Source organism: Oryx dammah, unplaced genomic scaffold (genome assembly GCF_014754425.2).
Source record: "Oryx dammah isolate SB20612 unplaced genomic scaffold, SCBI_Odam_1.1 HiC_scaffold_28, whole genome shotgun sequence".
Lineage (NCBI taxonomy): Eukaryota > Metazoa > Chordata > Mammalia > Artiodactyla > Bovidae > Oryx > Oryx dammah.
Genome location: NW_024070212.1, coordinates 421,448 through 447,499, shown reverse-complemented (window position 1 = coordinate 447,499; position 26,052 = coordinate 421,448). Strand labels below are relative to the sequence as shown.

The window sequence follows — 26,052 nt, the reverse complement described above, 5'->3', positions numbered from 1 at the left end:
TGCCTCCACTTCCACTTCAAAGGATATCTGGCAATTTCTGGAGACGTCTTTGGTGGTCACATCTCAGGGGATGCTACTGGCATCTAAGGCCAAAGATGCTGCCAAACATCCCATAATGCACTGGGAAGCCTCTTGCTCACCTCCAACAGAGAATTATCCAGCCCAATATGTCAGTGGGGCTGAGGTTAAGAAAGCCTGTTCTATAGGAGTAACTGGGTTCATTCTACTTGTTCCTATGTATACTAATGAACAGATCAAGAAAAATAAAACTCCCTCCATAAACAAATTTACATACATGCTCCAAGAAGGCAAGAGACAGAAGCTATGTTGGGAATAATGCTGAGTTGATTACTTCCGTCACAAGATAACTAATGATTCCTATGCTAATTGGTTTTACCCTTTATTATTTGTTTTACCCTTTATTATTTGTTTTACTCATTATCTTCATTCCAGTTCAGTTCAGTCGCTCAGTCGTGTCTCACTCTTTGTGACCCCATGAACCGCAGCACACCAGGCCTCCCTGTCCATCACCAACTCCTGGAGTTCACCCAAACCCATGTCCATTGAGTTGGTGATGCCATCCAACCATCTCATCCTCTGTTGTCCTCTTCTCCTTCTGCCCTCAATCCTTCCCAGTATCAGGGTTTTCAAATGAGTCAGCTCTTCGCATCAGGTGGCCAAAGTATTGGAGTTTCAGTTTCAGCATCAGTCCTTCCAATGAATATTCAGGACTGATTTCCTTTAGGATGGACTAGTTGGATCTCCTTGCACTCCAAGGGACTCTCAAGAGTTTTCTCCAACACCAAAGTTCAAAAGCATCAATTCTTCAGGGCTCACCTTTCTTTATAATCCAACTCTCACATCCATACATGACCACTGGAAAAACCATAGCCTTGACTAGACAGACCTTTGTTGACAAAGTAATGTCTCTGCTTTTCAATATGCTGTCTAGGTTGGTCATAACTTTCCTTCCAAGGAGCGTCTTTTAATTTCATGGCTGTAATCACCATCTGCAGTGATTCTGGAGCCCAGAAAAATAAAGTCAGCCACTATTTCCACTGTTTCCCCATCTATTTGCCATAAAGTGACGGGACCGGCTGCTGTGATCTTAGTTTTCTGAATGTTGAGCTTTAAGCCAACTTTTTCACTCTCCTCTTTCACCTTCATCAAGAGGCTCTTTAGTTCCTCTTCACTTTCTGCCATAAGGGTGGTGTCATCTGCATATCTGAGGTTATTGATATTTCTCCTGGTAATCTTGATTCCAGCCTGTGCTTCCTCCAGCCCAGCATTTCTCATGATGTACTCTGCACATAAGTTAAATAAGCAGGATGACAATATACAGCCTTGATGCACTCCTTTTCCTATTTGGAACCAGTCTGTTGTTCCAAGTCCAGTTCTAACTGTTGCTTCTTGACCTGCATACAGGTTTCTCAAGAGGCAGGTCAGGTGGTCTGGTATTCCCATCTCTTTCAGAATTTTCCACAGTTTATTGTGATCCACACAGTCAAAAGTTTTGGCATGCTCAATAAAGCAGAAATAGATGTTTTTCTGGAACTCTTGCTTTTTCCATGATCCAGCGGATGTTGGCAATTCAATCTCTGGTTCCTCTGCCTTTTCTAAAGCCTGCTTGAACATATGGAAGTTCACGGTTCACGTATTGCTGAAGCCTGGCTTGGAGAATTTTGAGCATTCCTTTACTAGCGTGTGAGATGAGTGCAATTGTGCGGTAGTTTGAGCATTCTTTGGCACTGCCTTTCTTTGGGATTGGAATGAAAACGGACTTTTTCCAGTCCTGTGGCCACTGCTAAGTTTTCCAAACTTGTTGGCATACTGAATGCAGCACTTTCACAGCATCATCTTTTAGGATTTGAAACAGTTCAACTAGAATTCCATCACCTCCACTAGCTTTGTTCGTAGTAATGCTTCCTAGGCCCATTTGACTTCACACTCCAGGACGTCTGGCTCTAGGAGAGTGGTCACACCATAGTGATTATCTGGGTCATGAAGATCTTAAAAGCCCAGCAAACTAAGCTCATAATGCTAAAACTGAGATTATGGCTTAAAATGGTATTCCTTCTGAATATATTTTTCTGATGACCATATCTGAGAGATATGCCATAATATAAAGCCCTGAGGAACAGAGGAGGCCCCTTCCCTCCCTTACCACACTGCCACTTGTTTCGAGATACTCCTAACTTCCCCCTTCTCATTCCTCCCTCAGCTCCCTCGAAAAACTGTTCACTGCATACCTATTGAGAGCTAAGCTCGACTTTGCAGCTGCGCATAGCACTGAGCAAGAGCTAAAAACCTCTCCGCTCCTGGAGCTTACATTCAGGGAAAAGGGGACACAGACAGCAAACAAATAAATAATGACTAGTAGAAATTCCCAGTTATAATGTTAATAAATACTAGGGATAATGTCCAACATAATAAGTATAATTAACACAGCCATATGTTATATATGAAAATTGTCGAGAGTAAACTCTGAGTTCTCAGCACAAGGAAAAAAATTGTTCCATTTCTTTAATTTTGAATCTGTATGAGATGATGGACAGTCACTAAACTTACTGTGATAATCACTTCATGGTGCATGCAAGTCAAATCATCATGCTGTATACCTTAAACTCGTACTGTGCTATGTCAACTGTATCTCAATTTGGAAAAATATGAAGAAAAAAAATAACTTGATAAAAAACAAATAAAAATATTAAAAAATACACAAAAAAGTTCCAAAGAGTGGTGGGTGCTATAAGGATAAGCAAAATGGAGTAATGGTGGATGAGCCGGGAGTGAGGAGTCAACAAAATCTCTTCAAAAAGCTAAGGATTTGAGCAGAGACCAAAAAATGATGGAAGGGAACTTCAGGTCACGGGAAGAGCCCTTCCAAAGTCCCTGAGTCAGAATGAGCTTGGGATGCTTGAGGAATAGCAAGGAAGCTGGAGAGGAGTGAGGGAAGAGGCAGGCTGTGGAAACGGCAAAGGGCCAGATTACACAGGGCACTGTGGGTCGTGGTAAGGAGTGTGGATGAGATTCCATGTGGGAACAGAGGCCCCTGGAATGATGCATCTGATTCATGTTTTAGAAGGGTTATTCTGCTGCTGGGTGAAGAACGGACTATAGCGCCCATGCATGGAGGCAGAGACACCACTCTGAGGCTGCTGCTATATCTCTAGTGAGAGATAAAGGCTTGGACCAAGGTTGTGGTAACAGGTGTCAAGAAGGGATCAGGTTCACTCATCTCCAACACTTGAGAGCTGAAAGAAGCTTTGGAAGTGACTCATTCTAATGTGTTATTTTACAGACGATGGACTGGAAGGCCCAAAGGGGTGAAGTGAGTTTCTCATAGACATGCTACATTAGCTAAAGAGGCTTACCAGCAAACCTTGACCTTCAACCTTGATGTCAAATTCAAACCCTGACCTCCCTGGTGTCAGAAAGGAAAGACACTGAAGAAAAGTAAAAGATACAATAATTTTCAATAATTTTAGATGAAAAATGCAAAGAAAAATGGAGATGAAAGAGAGAATTTAGGGAAAATTAATTCTGAGATAGGAGAAGGCTTCCTAAAAGACAGAAAACTTGAAGCCATTAGTGAAAAGTCTTATAGACTTAACCACATAAACACTGGAGAAGGAAATGACAACCCACTCCAGTACTCTTGCCTGAAAAAATCCCATGGACAGAGGAGCCTGGTGGGCTACAGTCCATGGGGTCACAAAGAGTCAGACACAACTGAGCAACCAACACTAACTCATGCTGCTGCTGCTGCTAAGTCACTTCAGTCGTGTCTGACTCTGTGCGACCCCATAGACGGCAGCCCACCAGGCTCCCCCGTCCCTGGGAGTCTCCGGGCAAGAACACTGGAGTGGGTTGCCATTTCCTTCTCCATTGCATGAAAGTGAAAAGTGAAAGTGAAGTCACTCAGTCGTGTCTGACTCTTAGCGACCCCATGGACTGCAGCCTACCAGGCTCCTCCGTCCATGGGATTTTCCAGGCAAGAGTACTGGAGTGGCGTGCCATTGCCTTCTCTGAACACTAACTCATAAACATTAACAACCAAAGGTACAATAAGCAAACCCAGAAAGACAAAAAAGGCAAGATACTTGGTTTATTAACAAGAAAAGGATTAACATTTAAAAAGACCCTCACAAATTGATGAAATTACCGACAATTCAATGGAAAAATAGTTAAGGGATCTGAAGAAGTATAAATCCATTAATGTGTTTTTTAAGAGTAGACTAAGAAGAATCTATCAGCATTTAAAAGGCACACAACTTTGATATGGAGTAGTGTCAAAGATAAACATTAAATTTTTAAAATTCTATAAGCAGAATGGGGTATTTAGCATGTTACTATAATAATTTTTTTAGGGAAAGAAAATTGAAAATAAAATTGAATATTTTATTTACCTATAAATGCATGTGTATAGAATAACACAAAAAAAGTGTCAAAATTAGTTCTCCCATAAAAGGAAAATAGAGGGCTAGAGTAGAAGGGAGGTATTACCATTTATAGCCTTTGAATACTACTTACGGGCGGGTCATGGTGGAGAGAGAGGACAGAATGTGGTCCACTGGAGAAGGGAATGGATAGCAAACCACTTCAGTATTCTTGCCTTGAGAACCCCATGAACAGTATGAAAAGGCAAAATGATAGGATACTGAAAGGGGAACTCCCCAGGTCAGTAGGTGCCCAATATGCTACTGGAGATCAGAGGAGAAATAACTCCAGAAACAATGAAGGGATGGAGCCAAAGCAAAAACAATACCCAGCTGTGGATGTGACTGGTGAAAGAAGCAAGATCCAATGCTGTAAAGAGCAATATTGTATAGGAACCTGGAATGTCAGGTCCATGAATCAAGGCAAATTGGAAGTGGTCAAACAAGAGATGGCAAGAGTGAACTTTGACATTCTAGGAATAAGCGAACTAAAATGGACTGGAATGGGTGAATTTAACTCAGATGACCATTATATATACTACTGCAGGCAGGAATCCCTCAGAAGAAATGGAGTAGCCATCATGGTCAACAAAAGAGTCCGAAATGCAGTACTTGGATGCAATCTCAAAAATGACAATATGATCTCTGTTCGTCTCCAAGGCAAACCATTCAATATCACAGTAATCCAAGTCTATGCCCCAACCAGCAACGCTGAAGAAACTGAAGTTGAACGGTTTTATGAAGACCTACAAGACCTTTTAAAAAAAACACCCAAAAAAGATGTCCTTTTCATTATAGGGGACCGGAATGCAAAAGTAGGAAGTCAAGAAACACCTGGAATAACAGGCAAATTCGGCCTTGGAATGCGGAATGAAGCAGGGCAAAGACTAATAGAGTTTTGCCAAGAAAATGCACTGGTCATAGCAAACACCCTCTTCCAACAACACAAGAGAAGACTCTACACATGGACATCACCAGATGGTCAACACCGAAATCAGATTGATTATATTCTTTGCAGCCAAAGATGGAGAAGCTCTATACAGTCAGCAAAAACAAGACCAGGAGCTGACTGTGGCTCAGATCATGAACTCCTTATTGCCAAATTCAGACTCAAATTGAAGAAAGTAGGGAAAACCGCTAGACCATTCAGGTATGACCTAAATCAAATCCCTTATGATTATACAGTGGAAGTGAGAAATAGATTTAAGGGCCTAGATCTGATAGATAGAGTGCTTGATGAACTACGGAATGAGGTTTGTAACATTGTACAGGAGACAGGGATCAAGACCATCCCCATGGAAAAGAAATGCAAAAAGCAAAATGGCTGTCTGGGGAGGCCTTACAAATAGCTGTGAGAAGAGAGGCAAAAAGCAAAGGAGAAAAGGAAAGATATAAGCATCTGAATGTAGAGTTCCAGAGAATAGCAAGAAGAGATAAGAAAGCCTTCTTCAGCAATCAATGCAAAGAAATAGAGGAAAAGAACAGAATGGGAAAGACTAGAGATCTCTTCAAGAAAATCAGAGATACCAAGGGAACATGTCATGCAAAGATGGGCTCGATAAAGGACAGAAATGGTCTGGACCTAACAGAAGCAGAAGATATTAAGAAGAGGTGGCAAGAATACACAGAAGAACTGTACAAAAAAGATCTTCACGACCCAGATAATCATGATAGTGTGATCACTCATCTAGAGCCAGACATCCTGGAATGTGAAGTCAAGTGGGCCTTAGAAAGCATCACTACGAACAAAGCTAGTGGAAGTGATGGAATTCCAGTTGAGCTATTTTAAATCCTAAAAGATGATGCTGTGAAAGTGCTGCACTCAATATGCCAGCAAATTTGGAAAACTCAGCAGTGGCCACAGGACTGGACAAGATCAGTTTTCATTCCACTTCCAAAGAAAGGCAGTGTCAAAGAATGCTCAAACTACCGTACAATTGCACTCATCTCACATGCTAGTAAAGTAATGCTCAAAATTCTCCAAGCCAGACTTCAGCAATACGTGAACCGGGAACTCCCTGATGTTCAAGCTCATTTTAGAAAAGGCAGAGGAACCAGAGATCAAATTGCCAACATCCGCTGGATCATGGAAAAAGCAAGGGTTCCAGAAAAGCATCTATTTCTGCTTTATTGACTATGCCAAAGCCTTTGATTGTGTGGATTACAATAAACTGTGGAAAATTCTGAAAGAGATGGGAATACCAGACCACCTGACCTGCCTCTTGAGAAACCTGTATGCAGGTCAGGAAGCAACAGTTAGAACTGGACATGGAACAACAGACTGGTTCCAAATAGGAAAAGGAGTGTGTCAAGGCTGTATATTGCCACCCTGCTTATTTAACTTATATGCAGAGTACATCATGAGAAACACTGGACTGGAAGAAACACAAGCTGGAATCAAGATTGCCGGGAGAAATATCAATAACCTCAGATATGCAGATGACACCACCCTTATGGCAGAAAGTGAAGAGGAACTAAAAAGCCTCTTGATGAAAGTGAAAGAGGAGAGTAAAAAAGTTGGCTTAAAGCTCAACATTCAAAAAACGAAGATCATGGCATCTGGTCCCATCATTTCATGGCAAATAGATGGGGAAACAGTAGAAACAGTGTCAGACTTTATTTTGTGGGGCTCCAAAATCACTGCAGATGGTGACTGCAGCCATGAAATTAAAAGACACTTACTTGTTGGAAGGAAAGTTATGACCAACCTAGATAGTTTATATTCAAAAGCAGAGACATTACTCTGCCGACTAAGGTCCGTCTAGTCAAGGCTATGGTTTTTCCAGTGGTCATGTATGGATATGAGAGTTGGACTGTGAAGAAGGCTGAGCGCCAAAGAATTGATGCTTTTGAAGTGTGGTGTTGGAGAAGACTCTTGAGAGTCCCTTGGACTGCAAGGAGATCCAACCAGTCCATTCTGAAGGAGATCAGCCCTCGGATTTCTTTGGAAGGAGTGATGCTAAAGCTGAAACTCCAATACTTTGGTCACCTCATGAGAAGAGTTGACTCATTGGAAAAGACTCTGATGCTGGGAGGGATTGGGGGCAGGAGGAGAAGGGGACGACAGAGGATGAGATGGCTGGATGGCATCACTGACTCGATGGACGTGAATCTGAGTGAACTCTGGGAGATGATGATGGACAGGGAGGCCTGGCGTGCTGAGATTCATGGGGTCGCAAAGAGTTGGACACGACTGATCGACTGAATTGAACTGAACTGACGCCGTATGTATACATCTATCTCCAAACAAGTAAACCTAAAAGTAATTAAATAAACTCAATCTCTTTTTCTGCATAATCCCCAGATCCCAATAAACAAAGGGAATTCTGCTTAAATAAATGTTTAAAATATACACTTCCTCTGACCCAAGAACTTCACTTCTAAGAATAACTTTTATCCAGAAATAGTCTACAAACACAGAGCCTTATGTATAAGCATGCTCACTATCAGTTTAGTCACTCAGTCGTGTCCGATTCTTTGTGACCCCATGGACTGCAGCACGCCAGGCTTTCCTGTCCATCACCAACTCTCAGAGCTTACTCAAACTCATGTCCATCAAGACAGTGATGCCATCCAACCATGTCATCCTCTGTCACCCCCTTCTCATGCCTTCAATCTTTCCCAGCATCAGGGTCTTTTCAAATGAGTCAGCTCTTCGCATCAGGTGGCCAAAGTACTGGAGTTTCAGCTTCAGCATCAGTCCTTCCAATGAATATTCAGGACTGATTTCCTTTGGGATGGACTGGTTGGATCTCCTTGCAGTCCAAGGTCTCAAGAGTCTTCTCCAGCACCACAGTTCAAAAGCATTAATTCTTTGGCACTCAGCTTTCTTTATAGTCCAACTCTCACAACCATACATGACTACTTGAAAAACTATAGCTTTGACTAGACAGACCTTTGTTGGCAAAGTAATATCTCTGCATTTTAATACACTGTATAAGCTGGTTATAGCTTTGCTTCCAAGTAGTGAGTCTTTTAATTGCATGGCTGCAGTCACCATCTGCAGTGATTTTGGAGCCTCCAAAAATAAAGTCTCTCACTGTTTCATTTCCCCACCTATTTGCCATGAAGTGATGGGACCAGATGCCATGATGTTAGTTTTCTGAATGCTGAGTTTTAAGCCAACTGTTTCACTCTCCTCTTTCACCTTCAGCAAGAGGCTCTTTAGTTCCTCTTCACTTTCTGCCATAAGGGTGGTGTCATCTGCATATCTGAGGTGATTGATATTTCTTCTGGCCATCTTGACTCCAGCTTGTGCTTCATCCAACCCAGCATTTCATATGATGTATTCTGCATAGAAGTTAAATAAGCACGGTGACAGTAAACAGCCTTGATGTACTCCTTTCCTGATTTGGAACCACTCTGTTGTTCCATGTCCAGTTCTAACTGTTGCTTGTTGACCTACATATAGATTTCTCAGGAGGCAGGTCAGGTGGTCTGGTACTCTCATTTCTTTAATAATTTTCCACAGTTTGTCGTGACCCACACAGTCAAGGGCTTTTGCACAGCCAATAAAGCAGAAGTAGATGCTTTTCTGGAACTCTTTTGCTTTTTCCATGATCCAACAGATGTTGGCAATTTGACCTCTGGTTCCTCTGCCTTTTCTAAATTCAGCTTGAACATCTGGAAGTTCACGGTTCATGTACTGTTGAAGTCTTGCTTGGAGAATTATGAGCATCACTTTGCTAGCGTGTGAGATGACTGCAACTGTTCTATGGTTTAAACATTCTTTGGCATTGCCTTTCTTTGGGATTGGAAGGAAAACTGACCTTTTCCAGTCCTGTGGTCACTACTGAGTTTTCCAATTTTGCTGGCATATTAAATACAGCACTTTCATACTATCATCTTTTAGGATTTGAAATAGCTCTACCAGAATTCTACTAGGTTTGTTCCTAGTGATGCTTCCCTAGGCCCACTTGACTTGGCATTCCAGTATGTCTGGCGCTAGGTTAGTGATCATGCCATTGTGGTTATCTGGGTCCCAAAGATCTTTTCGTGAAAATCTGAGTCATGAAGACCAAAATGTGGTCCACTGGAGAAGGGACTGAAATGGCAAACCAGTTAGGTATTCTTGCCTTGAGAACTCCATGAACAGTATGAAAAGGCAAAAAGATATGATACTGAAAGATGAACTCCCCAGGTCAGTAGGTGCCCAATATGCTACTTGAGAAGAGTGGAGAAATAACTCCAGAAAGTAAAGAGGCAGAGCCAAAGCAAAACAACACCCAGTTGTAGATGTGACTGGTGATAGAAGTAAAGTCCAATGCTGTAAAGAACAATATTGCATAGGACAGAATGATCTCTGTTCATTTCCAAGGCAAACCATTCAATATATTTACTACTATAGCATTGATAATAGATGAAGCTAGAAAAAAATCTCAAAGCCCCTCAATAGGAAAATGTTTATATGAATTCTGGTGAATCTATACTATAAAATACTATGTAGTCATTTAAAAGAATGAAGTATATCTATGTTATTGGCATTAGAAGACATCCAAGTCTGATATTAAGTCAAAAAATTAAGTCATGGAGCATATAATTATATATGATCCCCATTTATGTATTTTTAAAGGCATATCCAATATACTAAGGTTGGTCCTAAAGTTGGAAATGCAAATAGGACTTTATCATGTTTTATAATATAATATCAATAAACTATATATTATGCATTCATATTCACCTCTGTTTCCAGGTTTGTTGAACTGGCTAACAAAAACTAGTTGGAAGTATTCTCTTGGTGCAGGACTAGAATCACAGAGGAGATTAGTACTAGTATTGGCTGAATGAATGAAGTATTGAGTCACAAAGTCAATCCTTACTCCAAATTCCAGGTAGCACTACCTCCAACTTTGTTGATGCTTGTTGCTCTCAAAGAAAGACAGCAAGAAAACATCACTTCTGCCCTCCAGTTAACACTTTATTGCATCTCAGAATGACAGCAAGTACTTCCTAAGGTTGCAAGCTGGCAGTCTGCAGGCTACAACGAGCTTACACACATGATTTGGTTGCCCAGCATACTTTGAAAACTGTTTTGAATTAGTTGCCAATTTTAAAAACATGGAGCTTTCTTCCTTAAAAATTTGCAACTTTCCACCGCCCCCTCCCCCAATTCAGATTAAGCAAAATGCTAGAACCTTGTCACACCTGCTATCTCTTTACAGAAGGTATGTTCTGCACACAGCCCCCACATAGCCCTTCTGCACTCAGGCTTCCTGACTGGTCCCAGCAGAGTTTACATCACAGAACTGTACCTCCTTTGGGTAGGATTTAGATCAGCTCCAGTTCACCCTATTCTGTCTTTCACAGAACCCAAGCAAGGAACTCCAACCCTCTAATCACATGGCCAGGCCTCATTTCTGACTCCCCCTGCATAGGGCTGCAACATAAAGAAAATGATTTGACTACTTGAGGCTTGGACTTAGTTTCTAAATGCCAAGCAGGCCTCCTTGTGAAAAGTTCCTATTCTTCCCATCAAGGTGGTGGTGGTGTAGGGCAAGGAAAATCCTGAGTTCAAGCACCCACCTGTGTTGGAACCCATGTGAAAAGTACTGCTAAGTCCAAAGACCTGAGTACAATCTTGGCTCCTTACTTGCTGAGCAGAGTACTTTTCTTGAGTCTCAGTTTCCTCACCTATAAAAGCTGCTAATAACACTCCAGAGGGCTGTTACATGAAAGAAATTTAAAAGTGTGTATTAAACTGTTTGGAAGCATCTTAGAAGTATAAAAAGAGTGTAGATTAAGACAGAAGAGGCACTATGGAAGAAGTGACTGAAATGGGTGGTTGAATCTCAGTTAAAGAGAGTTGCATGAAGAGCTCCTGTCTGTGCGATCTAAGGTACTTCCCACCACCTCTCTGCTGGGGGCCTGGGAAATGCCTTTCCTCACCCATCTCAGTAGCCACGAGGGATTATGAGGGAAAGCCATCTAATATTTTTTTCGATGCAGCAGCTCTCCAAAGCTCATTTCTGGGTCCAGGTCACAGATGGAAAAGACGCTGGGCTGAGTCACTGTTGGCTGGATGGGGAGGAGGCACAGTGATGCTCACTCCACCACCACCACCACCACCACCACCTTGAGCCTCCCCTCAAACACTAACGCTATCATTATCTCAACTGGATACATCAAGGAACCCTTCCCTCCAAAACCACACCACCTTCACAGGGAGGAGGTGCTTTCAGGGCTCTTGAGAGCACTGACAAAACAGATGAAAGGTACAATAAAAAAAAAAACCAGTCTCAAAGATGTGAGATAAACTGGTAACGCATCGCTGTGTGGTTACCAGAGCCGACCCGTAGACATTCTTATCCCACATGCCTTTGTCAAAAGGTTGGGACCAGGGCTAAGCTCTGGTCCAGAAGGCGGGCCAAGTACCCCCAAACTAACCGAATCTCTGCTGGCAGACCTGAAGCGCAGAGACGCCTACCCGGCGGCGCCCAAGTGGGCCGGGCGACCTCTGGGCGCACCTTCCGCCCAGCTCGGGAGACAGCGCCTAGAGCCCCGACCGCGGATGCAGCTCACCTGATCCTCACAGATTTCGGCCAAGGGTCGAAGCCGCTTCGCCCCGCACGCCCGTCCCGGAGGCGACCTTCAAGCCCCTGGGTCCAGGGGGCGCGGGGCCGCACCGCAGTCCTCCCTTTCCGGGGGTCTGAGAAAGGGGCTTCCGGCAGCGAGGCAGAAGCCAGGCGGGCTAGCGGGAAGGCCTCGCAGAAGCGCCGGCCTCAGGACAGGGCGCGCCCTCAAGAGCTTCGCACAAAGAGTCCCGGCTCCTCGAAGCGAGGCGGCGTGCGCGGGGACCAAAACTCGCTACCTCCAAGGGGCGCGGAGGGAAAAACAGCGCCGTGGGGGCGGGGAGGCGTGGGGGCCGGGGGCGCCGAGACCCCGTCTGGCCTGCACCCCCGCGCGGCCCAAAGAACTCGGCCCCGCTCCATCCCTGCCAGCGCCCCGCTTCCCGCCCGCGCCCCGGCGGGCACTCACCCAGCGGCCGCCGCGGCAGCTCAGGGCCGGGTCGGCCCGAGCCGCCTCCCCGCCTCCGTCGCCGCCGCGGCAGCAGCTTCCTTCCTCCCGGCCGCGCTCGGGGGCCGGAGGTTTCGGGTTTCAGCCCGCGGAGCCCCGCTTCGCTCCTCGCGCCGCCCCGCCGCCAGCACGCGCACCCGGCCAGGGCACAGAGCGAGCAACTTCGCGGCGCTCGCGCCGCCCGCCCCTCCGCCGTCCCGAGCCCCTCCGCCCGCGGGCCCTCCGAGTCCCTCGCGCCCCGCACGGCCCCGCCCGGGCTCCGCGCGCCACCGCCCCTGCCCGCCCCGGAGCCGCCGCTCCCCATCCCCTCACACCCCTTCCTTCCGCGTCTGCCCTCCCTCCCGGCCACTTTTCCATTTCTTCCCACGGTCGGCCTCAGCTGCTGCCTTTTGTCTCGCCCCTACCCTCTCGGCCCGTAAACCTTTGTGGTCCCTCTTCAGGCCCTCCCTGCATCCCTTCCTCCGTCCCAGTTCCAGCTGTTAGGACGTCGCCTTTGCCATTCTCTCTGCATTGCACTTATACTTTCGGATTCTTCCCGTAGGCTCCGCACAGTCCCGTTCTCCTCCTCCAGCCTCGCCGTGGACGACTCCCGGCATCGCCTTTCCTGCTCACCTTTCGTTCATCCAGCCAACGTGCCTGAGCCTCTGCCTGCTGCCAGGCACTGTCCCGCACCCTGGGAATATCACAGTGAATCCACCCGCGAAACCAGCCTTTGAGGATCCCACAACTCCTGAGAGTGGGAGGGTGAATGTAAACAGACCTTTTCAAGACTACTCTCTACCTCTGAGCCAGGGAGCAGTAATTACAGCACACAGACCAGGGCGCTGCCGGTTCAGGGGACAAAACAGTTCCTCCTCTTATGTGGTTTTCGCCCCCTTCCTCAGTTCCCATGTTCTATAGCGTCTCTAGCCTCATGCGTTTTCTGTGCAGCAGTCTTAATAAAAGGACAAAAAGTTGAAGCATACAATAAAACTGCTTTAAAAATGAAGGTAGGGAAAGAAGAAAGAAACGAAAGGGAGAGGAAAGGGGTAGCAAATGAATCAGGTAAGTAGTTATAAAGCCCAGTTCACCAAATTCCAGCAAAAAACTGATGCTATGCCCAGAACAGGATTCAAATAACTCTGAAATCCATCCACTTTGATAAATGTATTAGTTATTCCCTCGTCTACAAGTTGGCACTGTGGCAGCTGCTTCCTTATTAATATTAGGCCACTGAGTTACCATTTTAGAATTATAATTTACTATCTAGCACCTGCCAAACATCCAGCTTGTCTTCAGGGACAAAGGAGATAATAGGGACACAAAAAGCACATGGATGCCTGAATGAATATTCCTATGGGACAGCTGCTTTATTTGGTCAAAAACTGGAAGCTGAAACTCCACGCAGAATCTAGGTCACCAGCAAGCCAGATGCTTGAAAGACCTTAAAGCAGTCTGTTCTTGAGGGTATTTTAGACTTTTATTCTGAAATCTCTGTTTATTTTTTTAATTTGCATTGACTCAGGCACTGGCTAAGTGCTGTGACCCTGAGAGTCATTTAACCTTCCCGAATCTCAGCTCTCAACTTATTCATCATATATAAAATAGGCCTACTCACACCTGCCTATCTGTAGAGTTAGAAAGACGAAATGAGATAATGGAAGTAAATCCTCAATGCTATAGAGAGCTAAACACTTTTGAAAGTTGGCATTCAAGAAAGATCTGGTAATATATGCCGTAGACTGGCATGGAGACAATGAGAATCAAAAACAGTTATGGCTCGTTCAGCTCTGTATCCACCCATGATGCAAAAGATGTCCTTCCCAGACTTACTCTATTTCATTTTGAACTCTTCAACCGAAAACAGTTTTTTTCTCCTGCTGCTCATTATCAAATATGTTATTTATCACAAAGGCTTTTCCTCCCATAGCTCATAAACTAAGAACTTACTGTGCATTCAAGAATAGAAACTGCTACCGACCAACAAGTGCATTTTTTTCAATTGCTCTCTCAAGAATTTTTCCTTCTTCTAAAGCTAATATTGAGCTATTAGCAGTATTCAAACACAGCAAAATGGAAAAAATATTATTTCACTATATATCGCTGTATAGATTACAGTCATATGAAAAACGATGTTGATTTTGTGCAAGGATTAATTTTTAAACAAAAGATATATAATAATTTTCTTCTTCCAAGTCAGTTTCATTAGCCATTTCATTTGGGGTTCCCCAAAGACTTCTGAACTAAGATAATGAGAGGCCTCATCTAAGTGAATCTTAAATGCTGACTGAAGAATCTACCTATGATGACTCATCAATGATATAAAATTTCTTTTTTTATAGAATTTCATTTATTTTTAGTTTTGGCTGTGCTGGGCTTCATTGTAGTGCACAGATTTTTCTAGTTGTGGTGCACAGGCTTCTCAAGTTGTGACATATGGGCTTAGTTGCCCAGTGGTATGTGGGATCTCAGTTCCCTATCCAGGGATCAGATGTGCGTCCCCTTCATTGGAAGGTGGCTATTTTACCACTGTAGCTCCAGGGAAGTCCTTATAATATCTTTTCAAGACAGCCCTTTACATAAAGCTAGTCAGAACAAAACTGGGAAATATATTGCGTGTTCCACATGGAGTATTATTCCCTCACTGTTTACACCAAATTCTTTTTACCCTTGACATCTCAGTTTAAATGTCTTCCCTGACCAATCTAAATAACATTTTCTAGCCTCTGCTCTCTCTCAGAGCCACAGTTTAAAATTTATCCCAATTATTATATATATACATTTCTGTTTATTTGTTTATAATATAGCTACACTTGTAGACATAAATTCCATGATGTCAGGAGCCCCGTTATTTACCTGTTTATTTACCACTCTAGGACCAGGGCCTAACCCAATAAAACATTTAAAATATATCAATGAAAAAATAAAAATAAAGTATGCCTTCAGGGGCCTTGGTTCCCAAACTTTGGGATGTATAAGGATCCCTTGGAGATTTCTTATACAACACCAAAAGCTCAAGTGACAGAAGTTTGATATGTTGGATTTCAAAAAAATTTTAAAGCTTTATGCTTCCTAGAACATCATCAGGAAAACAAAAAGATAGCTCACAGAATGGGATAAATTATTTTCAAATCATATATCTAATAAAGGACATGTATCCAGAATATATAAAGAACTTCTACAACTCAATAATAAGATGGTGAACATATCCATTTTTTAAATGGGTGAAGCACCTGAACTTACATTTCTCTGAAGAAGATATATAAATGGTCAATAATCACATAAAAAGCTACTGGACATCATTAGTCATTAGGGAAATGAATATCAAAACATCAAGCTTCCACCTTCCACTCACCAGGATGGCTATGATGAGAAACACAATAAATATTGTGCAAGATATAGAGAAACTAGAACACGTGTACATTACTGATGGGACTGTCAAACGATGCAGTCACTTTAGAAAACAGTTTGTTCCTCAGGGTGGTAAACATGAAGTTACCATATGACCCAGTAAGTTCACTTCTGGATATCTAACCAAGAGAAGTAAAAACATACACCCACACAAAAATATATGAACATTCATAGCAGCATTATTCATAACAGCCAAAAAGTGGGAACAACCCAAATGTCTGTTAATAGATGAACATATAGACAGAATGTGGCCTATTCATACAATGGAATATTATTCAGCCATAACAAGGAATGAAGTGCTGACATGCTAAGTGAAAGAAGCCAGACACAAAAGGCCACATATTGTGTGATTCCATTCAAATGCAATATCTGAAATAGGTAAGTCTAAAGCGATAAAGAAATTAGTTATTGCCTAGGACTAGAGGTGGAGTGGTTTAGTAGTGACTGCTAAAGGGGTTCAAGGTATCTTTTGGAGATGATGAAAATGTTTTAAAGTTTGATCATGTGATACTTGCAAAATTGTGAATATATTAAAAGAATGAATTCTGCATTTTAAATGCATGAAAATTATGGTATGTAAATTATGTCTCAATAAAGCTCTTTTAGAAATCAAAAGAATCCCTTGGGGAATTTGTTAAGCTGCTGAGTTGCAGGCTGCATTCCCAGAGATAGACTCTCCAGGAGTTGTGGGTAGCTGCTGTTTCCTGTTTAGCATCCAGTCCCTCCCCTGCAGGCAGTATACCCTCAAATTTCCTTTGGAAAACCATTACTTCTTCCTGGGGTCAGCCAGGGGATTTATATAAGGATTGACCTCTCCTCCAGCTCCAGGGGTGGACGTCCATCCTTCTCAACCACATAATTGGTTCAAGCATGGAGACCGGTCAGAATGAAGCCTCAAGGACATTTTGCTAAGAATGAAGCCTCAAGGACATTTTGCTAAGAATACCGGGTGGAACCAAAACTTAGGAAACAGAGTACTGATGAGCATGTGGTAAGGGATGAGAAATAGGAGAATTTAGGTCGTGACTAACCTATTAGATCCTGGATGAGGCCTTCCCTGAAGTTGATGTAGCCTTGAACCCATCGTTTACAGGACCCAATAAATATTTTTTAATTAAGTCTATGTGGGTTAAATTCCTCTGTTACTTGGAACAAAAAGCATATAACTCAATATGTGGTTCTCAATATGACATTTTAGAAATCATGGGAGCGTTTGGGAGTTGTCACAGAGATTAGAGGGCACTCCTGGCATTTAGTGAATGGGGTCAAGAATACGAAACATCTTGCACTACATGGGACCATCCTAGGCAAAAAGAACAATTCCTCTCATCTGTGACTTTTGAAGGACCCACAAATGATTAAAAAAAAAAAACCTGTTTCACATCATTTTCTGACTCTAGAATCAGACTATTTTAATCTGAGCATGAAGGTGTATTTGCTTTTTTGTTTTGCATGGTTTTGTTATACACCAGTTTGTTCAGAAATGCCATTACTGCATGGGCCTCCCCCATAGCTCAGCCTGCATTGCAGGAAATACAGGAAGATCCCTTGGAATCTTGGGCACAGCAACCCACTCCAGTATTCTTGCCTGGAGAATTCCATGGACAGAGGAACCTGGTGGGCTCTAGTTCACAGGGTTACGAAGAGTCGGACACGACTGAGGCAACTGAGCACGCGTGCACGCATACTGTTACTGTGTAAGCTGAGGGAAGAGTGTACTTTGATTTCTTCAGATGTCACCAAGACTTCTTCATCAGTTTGGAAAATCACTGCTGCTCATGGTATTGGGTTTACCAGTGCAAGTTAGGTGACCAGTTCTGCATTTTTGTACCTCAGATTCACAGTGATCCTATCTATAATTGCAAGTGTCTGACCACTTCATGGTGTCATCTAGTAGGGTTAACATACTGAAATGAGTAGAGTTTTGTTGTTCATTCATTCATTCATTCAACAACTGTTTTCTGAGTACCCACTTTATGTCAATAAACAAGAAAGACAAAAATCTTTGAGTTCATGGAGCTAATATTTGGATGGAGAAGACACTATAAAAAAAATAAAATATATTCCGTTTTCAGTAATAAGTGCTCAGAAAGGGAATAAAGCAGAGAAGGGAAAATGAAGTCTCAGGAGTAGGGATGGGGCATGAATAAGTTGGTTGTGGAAAATTCCACTTAGAAGGCATCTCTTGAGAAAAACGCTTGAAGGAAGTGAGGGAGTCAGCCAAGTGGACATCTGGGAAAGAGTGCTTTAGGCATGGAGTGTTTCAGTGCAAAGGCCCTAAAGATGCAAACATTCTTAGGCTGTTAAAGGGAAAGTGAGCCTAGTGTAGCTTGAGAAGCATGATTTAGAGTAGAAAAATAGAATCTGAGTTCAGAGAGGAAATAGGAGGCCAGATGGTACAGCATCTTATAGGTGCTTTGGCTTTTCTCTGGGTGAGGAAAGTTATGGATAGAAATATGATATAATCACTCATTATCATTGTTAACAGTGAAAGTGGAAGTTGCTCAGTTGTGTCCAGCTCTTTGTGACCTGATGGACTATACAGTTCATGGAATTTTCCAAGTCAGAGTACTGGAATGGGTAGCCCTTCCCTTCTCCAGGGGATCGTCCCAGTCCAGGGATCGAACCCAGGTCTATTGCATTGCAAGCGGATTCTTTACCAGCTGAGCCACAAGGGAAGCCCTCTCGTTAACATTAAGAGTATCATTTTAAAGTTTCAAAATTCTATATGTAAGTAGATTATGTTATTATAAATTTCATTTCAGGATACTAAAAGGTTATAATCAAATATTTGTTATTTGTGTAAAAAGGTGTGTTAGATTTGAGAAATGTTCCTCTAACAAATATGGCAGTTCTGGGATTGGATTCCAGGATTCTATATCTTGTCTGATACCCCCAGGTCATCCTGATGCATACAAGTAGGACCCATAAGTTGGGGAACAAGCCTTCAAACCTACAGCTTACTTCTTCTTTTGTGATATCTTATATGTAAGTAGTTTTCTTTCCTGCCTTTGAATTGTCTATGCTTACAGAAAATGTTGCAGGAGTCTTACAAAGTTCAGTTCAGTTCAGTAGCTCAGTCGTGTCTGACTCTTTGCGACCCCATGAATCGCAGCATGCCAGGCCTCCCTATTCATCACCATCTCCCGGAGATCACTCAGACTCACACCCATCGAGTCCGTGATGCCATCCAGCCATCTCATCCTCAGTCGTCCCCTTCTCCTCCTGCCCCCAGTCCCTCCAGCATCAGAGTCTTTTCCAATCAGTCAACTCTTGGCATGAGGTGGCCAAAGTACTGGAGCTTCAGCTTTAGCATCATTCCTTCCAAAGAAATCCCAGGGCTGATCTCCTTCAGAATGGACTGGTTGGATCTCCTTGGAGTCCAAGGGACTCTCAAGAGTCTTTTCCAACACCACAGTTCAAATGCATCAATTCTTTGGCGCTCTGCCTTCTTCACAGTCCAACTCTCACATCCATACATGACCACAGGAAAAACCATAGCCTTGACTAGATGGACCTTAGTCAGCAAAGTAATGTCTCTGCTTTTGAATATACTATCTAGGTTGGTCATAACTTTTCTTCCAAGGAGTAAGCGTCTTTTAATTTCATGGCTGCAGTCACCATCTGCAGTGATTTTGGAGCCTAAAAAAATAAAGTCTGGCACTATTTCTACTGTTTCCCAATCTACTTCGCATGAAGTGATGGGACCGGATGCCATGATCTTCATTTTCTGAATGTTGAGCTTTAAGCCAACTTTTTCACTCCTCTTTCACTTTCATCAAGAGGCTTTTTAGTTCCTCTTCACTTTCTGCCATAAGGGTGGTATCATCTGCATATCTGAGGTTATTGATATTTCTCCTGGCAATCTTGATTCCAGCTTGTGTTTCTTCCAGTCCAGTGTTTCTCATGATGTACTCTGCATAGAAGTTAAGTAAGCAGGGTGACAGTATACAGCCTTGATATACTCCTTTTCCTATTTGGAACCAGTCTGTTGTTCCATGTCCAGTTCTAACTGTTGCTTCCTGACCTGCATATAGGTTTCTCAAGAGGCAGGTCAGGTGGTCTGGTATTCCCATCTCTTTCAGAATTTTCCACAGTTTATTGTGATCCACACAGTCAAAGGCTTTGGCATAGTCAATAAAGCAGAAATACATGTTTTTCTGGAACTCTCTTGCTTTTTCCATGATCCAGCGGATGTTGGCACTTTGATCCCTGGTTCCTCTGCCTTTTCTGAAACCAGCTTGAACATCAGGGAGTTCACGGTTCACGTATTGCTGAAGCCTGGCTTGGAGAATTTTGAGCATTACTTTACTAGCATGTGAGATGAGTCCAATTGTGTGGTAGTTTGAGCATTCTTTGGCATTGCCTTTCTTTGGAATTGGAATGAAAACTGACCATTTCCAGTCCTGTGGCCACTGCTGAGTTTTCCAAATGTGCTGGCATATTGAGTGCAGCACTTTCACAGCATCATCTTTCAGGATTTGAAACAGCTCAACCGGAATTCCATGGACTCCACTAGCTTTGTTTGTAGTGATGCTTTCTAAGGCCCACTTGACTTCACATTCCAAGATGTCTGGCTCTAGATTAGTGATCACATCATCATGATTATCTTTTTTGTACAGTTCTGTGTATTCTTGCCACCTCTTCTTAATATCTTCTGCTTCTGTTAGGTCCAGACCATTTCTGTCCTTTATCGAGCCCATCTTTGCATGATATGTTCCCTTGGTATCTCTAATTTTCTTGAAGAGATCTCTAGTCTTTCCCATTCTGTTGTTTTCCTCTATTTCTTTGCATTGATTATTGAAGAAGGCTTTCTTATCTCTTCTTGCTATTCTTTGGAACTCTGCATTCAAATGCTTATATCTTTCCTTTTCTCCTTTGCTTTTCGCTTCTCTTCTTTTCACAGCTATTTGTAAGGCCTCCCCAGACAGCCATTTTGCTTTTTTGCATTTCTTTTCCATGGGGATGGTCTTGATCCCTGTCTCCTGTACAATGTCATGAACCTCATTCCATAGTTCATCAGGCACTCTATCTATCAGATCTAGGTCCTCAAATCTATTTCTCACTTCCACTGTATAATCATAAGGGATTTGATTTTGGTCATACCTGAATGGTCTAGTGGTTTTCTGTAGTTTCTTCAATTTGAGTCTGAATTTGGTAATAAGGTGTTCATGATCTCCCAAATTGCTTAAATAAAGATATTTTAATGAAGGGATTCTATACAGAGCTATGAGCAGGGAACAAACCAGGGGTGTGACCTTCCCAGAGACAGGAGCATCAGGACATCCTCAGTTCCCCTAAGGCTGAAGAGGCGAGGAGGAAATAATAGGAGCAGAGTCCACTGGGCCTGAACTATTGAGAAGGAATTGCCCGTGAGATTTATCAAGGTGATAGGGACAGAGTAAAGGGACAAAGTAGGCGATTAAATACTTAATCCCACTAGAGGATTATAAGTAGAAAAATATAGGAGACCCCCTGTAAGTTAACGATTACTCAATAGAGCAGGTTTACTTAACCACAAAACCAGGCAAGCTTATATAGCACCAATCATGCAGCAGAAGCATGAGACATGCTCCAGAAACAATGGTGGCCTAAGACCAACGTACTGCCCAATGAGCTCAGTAAGTTAGGATGTTCTCTCTGCACACATAAAAGATAATAATTTGTGAACCTAGCTTGACCATAGGAACAAGAGAACTCCCCTGCCCAACCTGGAGGGGGAGCTGATGACGGAAGCATGACATCTCCTCAAGAAAGACAGAGAAAGTCTTCTCACCCTCCCCACCTCTCCTTTGATTATAAAACTGTAACCCAGTAAGTTCTTGGGGCATGGCACCCCCTTGCCCACCCACTTGTAAGCCTCACAAGTGTCCTATTCTAATAAATCACTTACCTCTTGCTGAATTCTTTTCTGCATTGAGACATAAGGGACTACAGTACTGGAGCTCTTTGGAGAACCTGAAATGACACCTCAATGGTTTCAAAGGGAAATATAGTCACTGCTGAAGTAGGAAGGCAATGCCAAAGAATGTTCAAACTACCACACAATTGCACTCATCTCACATGCTAGTAAAGTAATGGTCAAAACTCTCCAAGCCAGGCTTCAGCAATACGTGAACCATGAACTTCTAGATGTTCAAGCTGGTTTTAGAAAAGGCAGAGGAACCAGAGATCAAATTGCCAACATCCGCTGGATCATGGAAAAAGCAAGAGAGTTCCAGAAAAACATCTATTTCTGCTTTATTGACTATGCCAAAGCCTTTGACTGTGTGGATCACAAGAAACTGTTGAAAATTCTGAAAGAGATGGGAATACCAGACCACCTGACCTGCTTCTTGAGAAATCTGTATGCAGGTCAGGAAGCAACAGTTAGAACTGGACATGGAACAACAGAATGGTTCCAAATAGGAAAAGGAGTACGTCAAGAGTGTATATTGTCACCCTGCTTATTTAACTTCTATGCACAGTACATCATGAGAAACGCTGGACTGGAAGAAACACAAGCTGGAATCAAGATTGCCGGGAGAAATATCAATAACCTCAGATTTGCAGATGACACCAGCCTTATGGCAGAAAGTGAAGAGGAACTAAAAAGCCTCTTGATGAAAGTGAAAGAGGAGAGCGAAAAAGTTGGCTTAAAGCTCAACATTCAGAAAATGAAGATCATGGCATGTGGTCCCATCACTTCATGGGAAATAGATGGGGAAACAGTGGAAACAGTGTCAGACTTTATTTTTTTGGGCTCCAAAATCACTGCAGATGGTGATTGCAGCCATGAAATTAAAAGACGCTTACTCCTTGGAAGAAAAGTTATGACCAACCTAGATAGCATATTGAAAAGCAGAGACATTACTTTGCCAACAAAGGTCCGTCTAGTCAAGGCTATGGTTTTTCCAGTGGTCATGTATGGATGTGAGAGTTGGACTGTGAAGAAAGCTGAGCACCGAAGAATTGATGCTTTTGAACTGTGGTGTTGGAGAAGACTCTTGAGGGTCCCTTGGACTGCAAGATCTAACCTTGGCTGTTCTTTGGAAGAAATGATGCTAAAGCTGAAGCTCCAGTACTTTGGCCACCTCATGCGAAGAGTTGGCTCATTGGAAAAGACTCTGATGCTGGGAGGGACTGGGGGCAGGAGGAGAAGGGGACAACAGAGGATGAGATGGCTGCATGGTATCACCGACTCGATGGACATGAGTTTGAGTGAACTCCAGGAGTTGATGATGGACAGGGAGGCCTGGCGTGCTGCGATTCATGGGGTCACAAAGAGTTGGACACGACTGATCGACTGAACTGAACTGAACTAGGAAGATGAAAAGAAAATAGCGCAACCTCTCTCATCCCACCCTCCCTTTTCCTGCCATTGCCTCCCACTGGCCACACGCAACCAGAAGCCAACTATCAAGCAGGTGAGGGTGATGGAATATGTAAGGTTTAGCCTCCCAGGCTCCATCCAGACAGTCGGTTGGGAGGTGTCAAACAGATAATAACCAGGCAGGCTAATATCTCTAATCAGTGGAGAGCTGCTAAAAATTCAGAAGCAAAATACCAAACAACTAAAATGAGCAAGTGATGAAGACAGTTCACAGAAAAAGAAATGTGAACTGCCCTATAAACATAGGAAAAGATGCTCAGTTTCACTCTTAATAACATAAGTGCAAATTAAAACTGCTTTAGAACGAAGTTCAATGAGAATGTGAAGCAACCGACACTTGGACACGCTGCTGTTGGGAGTGTAAATTGGAATAGCTTCTTTGCAAAAATGTGAATCGTTGTCTACTAAACCTAAACAAATATAGTTTATGATTTGGAAATTCCCCTTCTGGGAGAAATGTGTACAAATGTTTCATGAAGGACATGTATCAGAATGGTCATAGCAGCACTGTTTATAATAGCCCCAAACTAGAAACTACCTAGAGACCCATCAATAATAGAATGCATAAATAAATTAGAAAATATTTCCACAATGGAATACAGTTCAGTGATGAGAAGGAATGAATGACTTACGACTTTATACAGAAGTTGGATAAAATAAAAGATGCACAACATGAGAGCTGTGAGTTTCAGTTTTATTTAGAAACCTGTCGACTGAAAAAAAGTTGCACAACCTGAGAGTTGCAAGTTAAGCTTTACTGGGGACAAAATGAGGACTGCAGACCAGGAGACAGCACCTCAGATAGCTCTGAGAAACTGCTCCAAAGAAGCAGGGGGGAATATTAGTATGTATGAGATTTGGGGGAAGGGAGAATACATGCCATCGAACACATAATTTTCCGCTAGTCTCATGGAGATTTTACTAGTCACAGGAAACAGTCATTACCATGAAGGATTTTCGTGTTTTTCTAAACAAGAGGAAATAAAAAAATTGGGAGTATCTGAAGACCTGTCCTGTCACTTCTGTGCCCACTTCACCACCACCACCCGCCAGCCCCCCGACCCGCCCCACCTCCCCTCCCCACCCACCCTGAGCACAGAGTGCATCATTTCTCCTCCTTTCCACCCTGAACTCTTTTCAGGGAGTGTTGAAGTTCAGCAGCTGCAGCAGCACATGATTTGATCTTTGTAGAGGTAGATAGTAAGCACCCAGGGCAAGTGCCAATTTGTAGTTGACAAACCTTGCTGAGGACTATAGACCAGAAGACAACCTCTCAGAGAGCTGTGAGGAACTGGGGAGGACCCAGTACTTATGAATTTTTTGGCTGGGAAATACATGTAGTCAGGTAAGAAATGACTGCTCATCCCAAGAAACACGTATCACAAGTTAATGACTTTACTGTTTGTCTATATATATTCTGTGCTTAGTCGCTTAGTCTTGTCCTACTCTTTGTGACCCCATGGACTGTAGCCTGCCAGGCTCCTCTGTTCATGGGGATTCTCCAGGCAAGAATACTGGAGTGGGTTGCCATGCCCTCCTCTAGGGGATCTTTCCAACCCAGGGATTGAACCCAGGTCTTCTGCATTGCAGGTGGATTCTTTAAAATCTGAGCTGCCAGGAAAGCCCATGAATACTGAAGTGGGTAGACTACCCCTTCACCAGGGGAACTTCCCAACCCAGGAATCATACTGGGGTCTCCTGCATTGCAGGCAGATTCTTTACCAGCTGAGCTACAGGGGAAGCCCTTTTCTATATATGCGAAGATACAAAAATCCAAGGTCATTGAAATTCTTTCTTAGATATGCATGTTAAATATCCAGCAGCCCACATATCTACAACACAGAATGCTTCATCATATTTTTCATCCTAAACTCCTTTCAGGGTGTATAGCAGATCAGTGGCTAACTGCAGTGGCTGACGACTTGATCCTTGTAGAACTGCATTTCAGGCAACATTCTTTGTTTTACATGACAATATGGGTGAATCTCACAAGCAGAATGATAAGTTCCTTAAAAAAAAAAAAAGACCCTAAGGAGCTATATTATATGATTCCAGTTTTTAAAAGTACAAAAAGAGGTAAAACTAATCTCTGCTTTTATAATTTAGGTTAATGAGGGCAATGAGGTAGGTAGTAATTGGAAAGGAGCGTGGAGGGGATAGAGCAGGCAACTTTATATTTCTTGATCTCGCTGTTGGTTGTACAAATGTGTTCACTGTGAACATTTATTGAGCTGCATACTTCTCGTAGGGCTTCCCTGGTAGCTCAGATAGTAAAGAATCTGCCTACAATCCAGGAGACCCAGGTTTGATCCCTGGGTCAGGAAGATCTCATGGAGAAGGGAATGGCTACCCACTCCAGTATTTTTGCCTGAAGAATTTCATGGACGGAGGAGTCTGATGGGCTATAGTCCATGGGGTTGCAAAAAGTCAGACACGACTTAGTGACTAACACTTTCACTTCACTTTTCATACTTCTGCTGTGTGCACATTTTATATTTGTATTACACTTGATGACTTAAAAAGTTCACAAACTAAAAGTTGAGAGTTATGTTTTATTTGATGGTAAATTTTAGGACTTCAAGCCCAGGAAGCAGAATCTCAAGTAACCCTGAGAGAGTTGCTCCTAGAAGGTGAGGGGGAGTTAGGTTATACAGAAGTTTTACCACAAAGGGTAGGTAGGTCAGAACATCAAAAGATTATTGTTAATTAAAGGAAACCAGATTTATCAAGTTAAGAATTTAGCACAGATGTATAGAACAGGCTTTTGGACTCTGTGGGAGAGGGCGAGGGTGGGATGATTTGGGAGAATGGCACTGAAACATGTATAATATCATATAT

General features: G+C 42.9%; 1 protein-coding gene across 2 annotated transcripts in view; it reads right to left on the bottom strand.

The window, feature by feature from the left end:
- GPR161 (G protein-coupled receptor 161) overlaps positions 1-12,572 on the bottom strand; it is a 60,081-nt gene extending 47,509 nt beyond the window's left edge. Inside the window, exon 1 of one of the 2 annotated variants that reach the window (XM_040229942.1) lies at positions 12,414-12,572. The gene's annotated coding sequence lies outside the window, so the exon portion shown is untranslated. The remainder of the gene's footprint in view (positions 1-12,413) is intronic. The other variant, XM_040229943.1, reaches the window with a different exon arrangement.
- Between the last annotated feature and the right edge of the window lie 13,480 nt (positions 12,573-26,052).